Consider the following 8035-nt stretch of genomic DNA (forward strand, 5'->3'; position numbering starts at 1 on the left):
TTAAGGTCTCCCATCTTGACATCCGCGGTTTTTTCAATTGTAGCCGTTTTGAATCTCCTTAAAATTGTTAGTGAAAAACTTACAAGATAACAAAAATACAAGATTACAATTGAAAAATAAATATGAAGAAAATAAATCTCTTCAGGCTGAGGCGCGGATATCTCGCTCTCTTTAAGGAGATTCAAGCCTACTGCAGCAAATGTTCTTCACTGGTCCAGCAGTAGTCCTCTTGACTTGTCCCCTCCAGGATACAACAACCTTAACACAAAGTATAACTCAACAACTCTGGACAAGAGTTGAGTCCAAAGCTCCACAAAAAAGAACACCTCCCTCCAACTAATAAGAACTATCTTTTTGACAAACTTATGCATTCTATATTTTTCTTGTGTGTATTGTATCTCCCAAACCAAATAAAGATCACCACTCTTTATACTAGAAGAAGTCTTCCTAGCAATGAATAGGAAGATAAAATGGTGTAGTAAAATAGTGAAGATAATGGCCTTAGGAGTTACATAAGTTACAAGGTATAATGGAGGAATAAAGAGTGAGATAATGGAGAAATAATATGGAGAACTTATGGCCAAGATGCCACTAAACGATGCTGCAAGAGAAATAGTCAGTAACATCAGCACTTACTCCAAATGGAGTAATGCTCCAAATATATTTCCAACCGTTAGGACAAATGAATTACCACCAACGAATAACTTGACAACAAAGGCACCATTTGACTCCAAACTTTTAACAAATTAATATATAAAATATTAATATTAAAATGTTGACCAACACTTTCTATTACAAAACACATTCATTTCCTTCCCTTTGATAGTACGTATGGTTTACAACACTTTGTAAATGTCACAAGTTCTTCCAGTTCTAACAAGACTTGAAGAAAGGTGGACACTAAGGAAACCAAATTGTTGGGCCCTTGCCCCGTGCGACACACGGGGCTTCCTTCTAGTACTACTATATAGAAGAGTTAAGTTTAGAAAAGACCAATGTTAAACTAAATAACTCTGTGAAACAGTGGCGAAATGATAATTTAGTGGGTATCATCAAGTGCTTTCTTAACGTGTCACCTCAGTGACTTTTATTTCCAGCACAGTTCTAGAGGCATGTTCATGTCACCCTTGTTATTTCATATGTTCTTTCATAGTAGTTTCCAATACTCTTCATGTGTACAAGCCGTTTCAACGAATTCTCAATATTTATTGTTAAATTCATGGTTAAGTTGTTATTTTTTTTTCAATGTCTTAATTTATGTGATATAATTTAACGTTGTACACTTTTTTCTTTTTAAAAAATAACTTTTAAATTTGTGATCTAAAATAAGTATTTTAAAGTTGAATGGTTACTAGATATGAAAATTTAATGTATATATTTTTAAGACTGGTTAAAAAGGAAAATGAGACATATAAATTAAATCAAAGGGAATATAACCTCTATGGCACTTGCATCCTTCTCTGGTTTCATCTCATGGTTTATTATTTTCTAATTTTTTCTTTGAACGAAATCATTGCTTTGAACAGATAAACTCTTGACCAATTGTTGATTTATCTTTTCTTGACTTAGTCATACGACCTCGACGCACACAGTGGAGGAGCCACATACAATTGAGAGGTGTCGACTGACACCCCTTCGTCGGAAAATTACACTGCATAGCTAGATAAAAATATTTTTTTTTATGTATATATATTACATATTGACACTCCTCAACTTCTACACGATTTAACTTCTTTATATTTTGACACTTCTTAATTGAAATTTTGGCTCTGTCATTGGACGCACACTAAAACCACTACAATGAATATAATCAAAATCATTTAAATGAATCATCAAGTGACCGAAACTCCTATAGGGGTCTCTTGAATTTCCAACTCCTATTTCAGATACAATATTTCTTGTTTCTTCCATACCACTTTCTTGTAATAGAACTTCAACTTTTGTATGTTGCTCATCTAAATTTGAGGTTTCCATTAATGCTGCAAAATAATTTATGAATGTTAGATAGCTTACAATTATGAATATGTCTATTTATTTATTCAACACTTCCTTTATTAAAATAAGTTGTCTTTTTTTTTTCACCATTAAAATAAGTTGACTAATGGTGTAGAAATTTAATACATCCACAGTGCACAAAATTTAAACTCAATTTTGTGCACTGTTAGTGTATTAAATTTCTATACCATCAGGTAATTTTCACTTGCTATAGCATGTTACTTATTTTTCCCTAATCTTTTTAAAAAATATATAAAATTAAAATTAGCTTCCTGTAATGACCCTCCAGGTCATTTCTGTGTCTTGCCTTCTGTGTGTCGTTTAGAGCGTTTCTGTAGCGACCCCAAGTCATTTTTATGACTTGCTGGGATTGACAGTTCAGTCACCTAGTCGTTCGTTTGGTTTTGGCGCGAGCTTTTATGTTTTGGAGCTTATGAACCTTGAACGATCATTTTCGATCAAAAGTTCAAGAAGATGAGATCAAAATCCAATTATGACGATACCATCAACTCCGGAAGGGTCATTTTAGGGTAGTAGCATGACCGACATGACTCTCGAGGTTTTCAGTGTGAATCGGTGCGATTAGGCGTTTTAACTTTAAGTTTAACCCTAAGTTTGACTTTGGTCAACATTCTGAGCAAACGCGCTCGGATGAGAATTCCGTCAACACGGTTAGCTCTGGAATGTCAAGTTTGGTCTAGATTGACCCTTCTTTTGTGTCTCGAGGTTTTCGATATCCTTCCGAGCTCTTTTGTGGTTTTTGACTTAAAATGGCTTTTGGAAGTGGGACCCACTTTTTATCGAGATGACCTTTGATGAAAATTTCGACTACGCCGTTGAGTCCGAAATATCAAATTTGGTATGGTTGCATATCTCATTTGTGTGAACGGGGTTCCGAACGAGTTCGGAGCACCCCGTCGGATTTTTTAGTTTTTGGAAAATTGCAGAAAATCTGCTATAATTGCAGAAAAACCAGCAACATTTCCCAAAACTTAAACCCTTATCTCTCTTTCATCTCTCAACCGATTTAGGCGATTCGAAGTGCGGGAGCTTCATTTTTTTGGCGGCTTCGATGTAGAGTGTTCGGCAGATGTCGGGTGCGCGTAGTTTGAGGTAAATTTCGCGATAACCTGACTGCTGTACCTCTTTTTTGAGCCTTTATTTTTGGCATTCTTATTTTGGTCATATCTCTCTTATTTTAGCTCGGTTTTGGATGATTCAAAGTCCCACGTGTTGAGAATTGTCGTGAGTTTGTCATAGAGTGTTCAAAGAGTGCTGGGCACCTTTTGATTCTCGTTTATTCCGAATTTGGACTACTGCTATTTTCTTTTTTTTTAGTTGATTAAAGTGTAATTTTCTTTCTTGTTGGTTTTTGCTGCGTTTTGAGCCACAAATTGTGTTTCATTTTGGAACACAAGTTTGGGGTGCTATTTAGGGTCTCTTGACGGAGTGAAATTCGGACAGTTCGGTGCGGGTCTCACGATTTCCGTTTTGACTCAAAAATTGACCCATCTCCATTTGTTGTGATTTTGGTGTGTAAACGACCATACTAACGTTGTGATCCTATATTTGATAGAGTGACAGCGTTCAAAGGTCATTCGGGAAGGAAAAGCTTCGGTAAAGTGATTTGGAGCGCGCACGATCAACCTTAAGGTAGGCTACGACTTCCTTTCATTTAGATTGAGCTTAATTGTGTAATCGCATGTCGATTTGAATGAATCGTGGGTGGGTACCAATTTCCTACCTTAGTTTGATTAGATACCTCATGTTAGGATCGATTGGCCATATTTCGGGTACAGTATCATATTAACCGGTTTAGTAGAGTTGCATTCTTATGTGCAAAATGCTATTGTATACTATATATTGTATACCTTGTTCATCCTTAGCCGTAAGCATGATGTCCTTAGTCTAGGTTAGGCAAGCATTGCCTTAGACTTATGACCCGTGTGGGCTGGATAGCCTTGACTTTCTGTCGACGTCGTTCGGCTGACTTAGCTCCTTGTAGACTGGAGTAGCAGACTTGAGTCTGATAGTTTGAGCCTTAGATTAGGCATTATCGCTGCTTGTTTCATGTTTGTATCTTCTCCCTCTCATTCTGCGGTTCCGACGCATTCTCGAAGGTTTGGCGCATCACTAGAGGCGTGAGATTGAGATGGTATAGGCTTGGAGCCTTTTCTGTGATATCTTAGAGTGGATGACGTTCCACGGTGGTTGTTGTTGGATTGGATTCTATTGGAGATACCATCATCCCCGGGGTCGTTCTTTCTAGCTGGGCTGGGAACGTATCGTTGGCTGGGTAGATTCGGTGATATCGGCGACCGCCCTCGGGCCTCTCTTTCTAGCTGGGCTGGGAGTGTGCTGCTGGCTAGGTGTCCCCGGGTCGCTCTGTATTGCTGGGCTGGGAGCTGACTGCGTGGTTGGACGACTCGTTATATCTACCTCACTCACGGGTCCCTCTTTCTAGCTGGGCTGGGAGTGGACTGTTTGGTTGGGTGCCCTCTAATGTCACTCTTTCTAGCTGGGCTGGGAGTGCACTGTTGGCTGAGTGGAGTCTGATGGATTATCTTAGTTACTTTGGGCTGTGAACCCAATTTTCTTATTTCTCAGTAGACTTAGCTTTTCTGTGTAGTTGTCGGGCTTATGGGGGTTCGTTATGGTTTTATTTGAACTTGCGCACGAGTGTACCTTCTGGGCATATGGGGTCCAGTTAGGTTTAGTTTAGTTGTACTTAGCTTGTTTCTGGTATACTCGTGTGCTTTATTTTCATATCCTCTTTGACCTCTCTGTGACTAGATTCTATCCTTTCTTAATGTTTTTACCCTTTTTACTCAGTCGGCCTATGATGCCTACTGAGTACCTGTTGTGTTGGTATTCATGCTACGCTCTGTATCTATTTCGTGATGCAGGTTTCAGTACCAGTTACCAGCGGTAATTAGTTCTAGCCTTCTTTTGCAGCTGTGATTCGGAGACGAGGGCGAGCACTTGGCGTTTTGGGTTTGTTCTGTCTCCTTCTTTTGTTTTAGCTAGTCTTGTTGCCTTTGAGACACGCTCTGTTGTGGTCCACTTTTGGGACTTGTACTCTTTATTAGATAGCTCTATACTAGTGACTTCCAGGTTCTGGGAGGGATTTCTGTATATATTTATTTTGGGTTGCTTCCGCCTTGTTATTATTGTTTAGATTATTGTTATCGTTAGTTTCTGCCCTTTCGCTCATTGCTTGATGTTTTGGGTTACTGGTTGGCTTACCTATTGGTAGGGTATAGTAGGTGCCATTATGACTCAAGAAATTGGGTCATGATAAGTTGGTATCAGAGCCTCAGGTTCAACGGTCTCACTTGTACAGAGCTAACTTCTCGTAGAGTCTTGCGGATCGGTTCGCAGACGTCCGTAACTTATCTTCGGGAGGCTACAGGATGTCCTTAGAAATATTTCCTCTTTTGTTTCACTTTCGTGCAACTTGTGTCTTATTGGTTCTTTGAAATCTCACTTGTTTCACTCTTTCGCAGGATGGCCCGCTTGCGAGGTGGCGCGGCCGGGGGTGATGCACCCGGGCCTGCAGATAGAGCCCCAGCTTGGGGTAGCGCCCACCTCGAGGTCGAGAGAGGGCCGCATCATCAGTCCAGGAGAGAGAGGAGGATCCAGAGCCAGTAGCAGACCCTTCAGCACTTCGTATACCAGATCAGCCGGTGGGGCCGGGGCCAGCCCAACTGCCACCCGGACTAGTTCTAACTCCAGGTCTCCAGGCCGCTATTGCTAAGCTCTTAGATGTGCTTGGGGGGATGCAACAGCCACCCGCCCCAGTTACACCAGCACTAGTACCGCAGGATCAACCTACATTGAGGGCACCTCAGGTCCAGGTACCACTTGAGGGAGTACAACCCTTGGCAGCGGACATACCTATGCCGCTTGAGGATCAGAAGATGCTTGGTGTGTTTCTCAGGTTTACACCATCGAGGTTTTCTGGGGTAGTGGGTGAGGAAGCCCACGAGTTTCTTACTACTTGCCGTGAGAGGCTTCGCACTTTGGGCCTTGTGGAGTCTAGAGGGGCCGACTTCATTGCTTACCAGCTAGATGAGCCAGCCAGGCAGTGGTGGTGCACATTCATTCAGACCAGGCCAGTTGGATCTCCATTGGTATCATGAGATGAGTTTTCTGAGGCCTTCTTGGCCAAGTTTATTCCTCGTAGCGTCAGAGCCCGCCTCAGGGATCAGTACTGCAGGTTGGAGCAGGGCTCCATGTCGGTGGCAGAGGACGAGACTAGGTTCCACGAGCTCTCCCGTCAGGCCGACATGATTTTACCTACATAAGAGGAGAGAGTTAGGTGCTTTATTCGTGGGTTGAGATTGCAGCTTCGGCTTGAGACCCAGTCCTTAGTTTCTGGAGGTCAATCTTTTTTAGACGTAGTTGACCATGCTAGTACTATGGAACATCATCGTCGCGAGGCCCAAGGGGGCAGCGAGAAGAGGGCTAGGCATGAGGGCAGCTGCAATGACTCCTGCCCCAGGTCTAGAAATTATCATGACAGGGCCGGACAACGGTTTTGACAGTGTCAGTCTAGCAGACCTACACATGCCTCTCTTCAGGCATCAGATGGTGGTCGGAGTGAGACTAGTTCGAGTCAGGACCGCGAGGTGTTTCAGTCGGGTTCTTCAGGCCATGGTAATCGTTCTTCTGGGAGTCTCCCTCGACAGGGTTGCTATGAGTGTGGTGAGATGGGTCATTGGGCTAGGGACTGCCCTCAGCATAGTCGGATTGCTCCCGCTCTTCATGCAGCTCCCTCAACTTTACCAGCACCTCCAGCTAGAGGCCGTGGTCAGGGTCAGGATCGTAGAGGTGGTCAGCAGGTTATACGGGGTGGTCCCCGAAGAGGCAAGTCAGGTGGTAGGTTTGATGGTCAGGGAAGAGGCAGACATAGCCATTTCTATGCAGCTCCAGCGAGGGTGGAGGCTGAGGCATTAGACGATGTGATCACATGTGCTATTCTTTTATGCCAGCAGCCCGCCTTGGCTTTTTTTTATCTAGGCTCTACTTTTTCGTATGTTTTTGTTTACTATGCCTATCGATTGAGTATGATGTCTGAGCCTTTGATAGCGCTGTTGCGTGTGTCGACCCCGGTGGGTGAGTCTTTAGTAGTGGATCAGGTATTTCGATCTTGCTTAGTTACTATCTAGGGGAGTGACACCCGGGCTGACCTTATATTGCTTGACATGGTTGATTTCGATGTGATTCTGGGCATGGACTGGTTATCCCCTTATCACACTGTTTTCAATTGCTTTTCTAAGACCGTTACCTTAGCCATTCATCGTATCCCTCCGGTGGTGTGGCAGGGATCTCGTGATAGCACACCAGTTGGGGTTATCTCTTTTATTCGTGCTAGGAGGCTAGTGGCTAGTGGCTAGTGGATGCTTATCATATTTGACCTATGTACGTGATGTGAGTAGGGAGGTTCCTCCGATTGAGTCAGTTCCTGTTGTTCGTGACCTTTTAGATGTGTTTGCTACTGACCTACCTAGCCTACCCCAGAGCGTGATATTGATTTTTCGATTGAGCTTGAGCCAGGTACTCGGCCTATTTCTATTCCGCCATATCAGATGGCTCCTGCAGAGCTTAAAGAGCTCAGTGTTCACCTTCAGGAACTCTTGGGTAAGGGATTTATCAGACCTAGTGTATCACCTTGGGGAGCTCCCGTTCTTTTTGTTAAGAAGAAGGACGGTACGATGCACATGTGCATTGACTATAGACAGTTGAATAAGGTGACAGTGAAGAATCGATATCCTCTGCCTAGGATTGATGACCTATTTGACCAGCTACAGGGAGCTTCAGTGTTCTCTAAGATTGATTTGAGGTCCGGTTACCACTTGTTGAGGATTAGGGCAGCGGACATCCCTAAGACTGCATTTAGGACCCGTTATGGCCATTATGAGTTCTTGGTGATGTCATTTGGATTGACTAATGCCCCTACTGCCTTTATAAACTTGATGACGCGCGTGTTCAGGCCTTATCTTGATTCCTTCGTCATAGTCTTCATTGATGACATTTT

Source organism: Solanum tuberosum, unplaced genomic scaffold, assembly GCF_000226075.1.
Source record: "Solanum tuberosum cultivar DM 1-3 516 R44 unplaced genomic scaffold, SolTub_3.0 scf00374, whole genome shotgun sequence".
In the NCBI taxonomy this organism is placed as follows: Eukaryota; Viridiplantae; Streptophyta; class Magnoliopsida; order Solanales; family Solanaceae; genus Solanum; species Solanum tuberosum.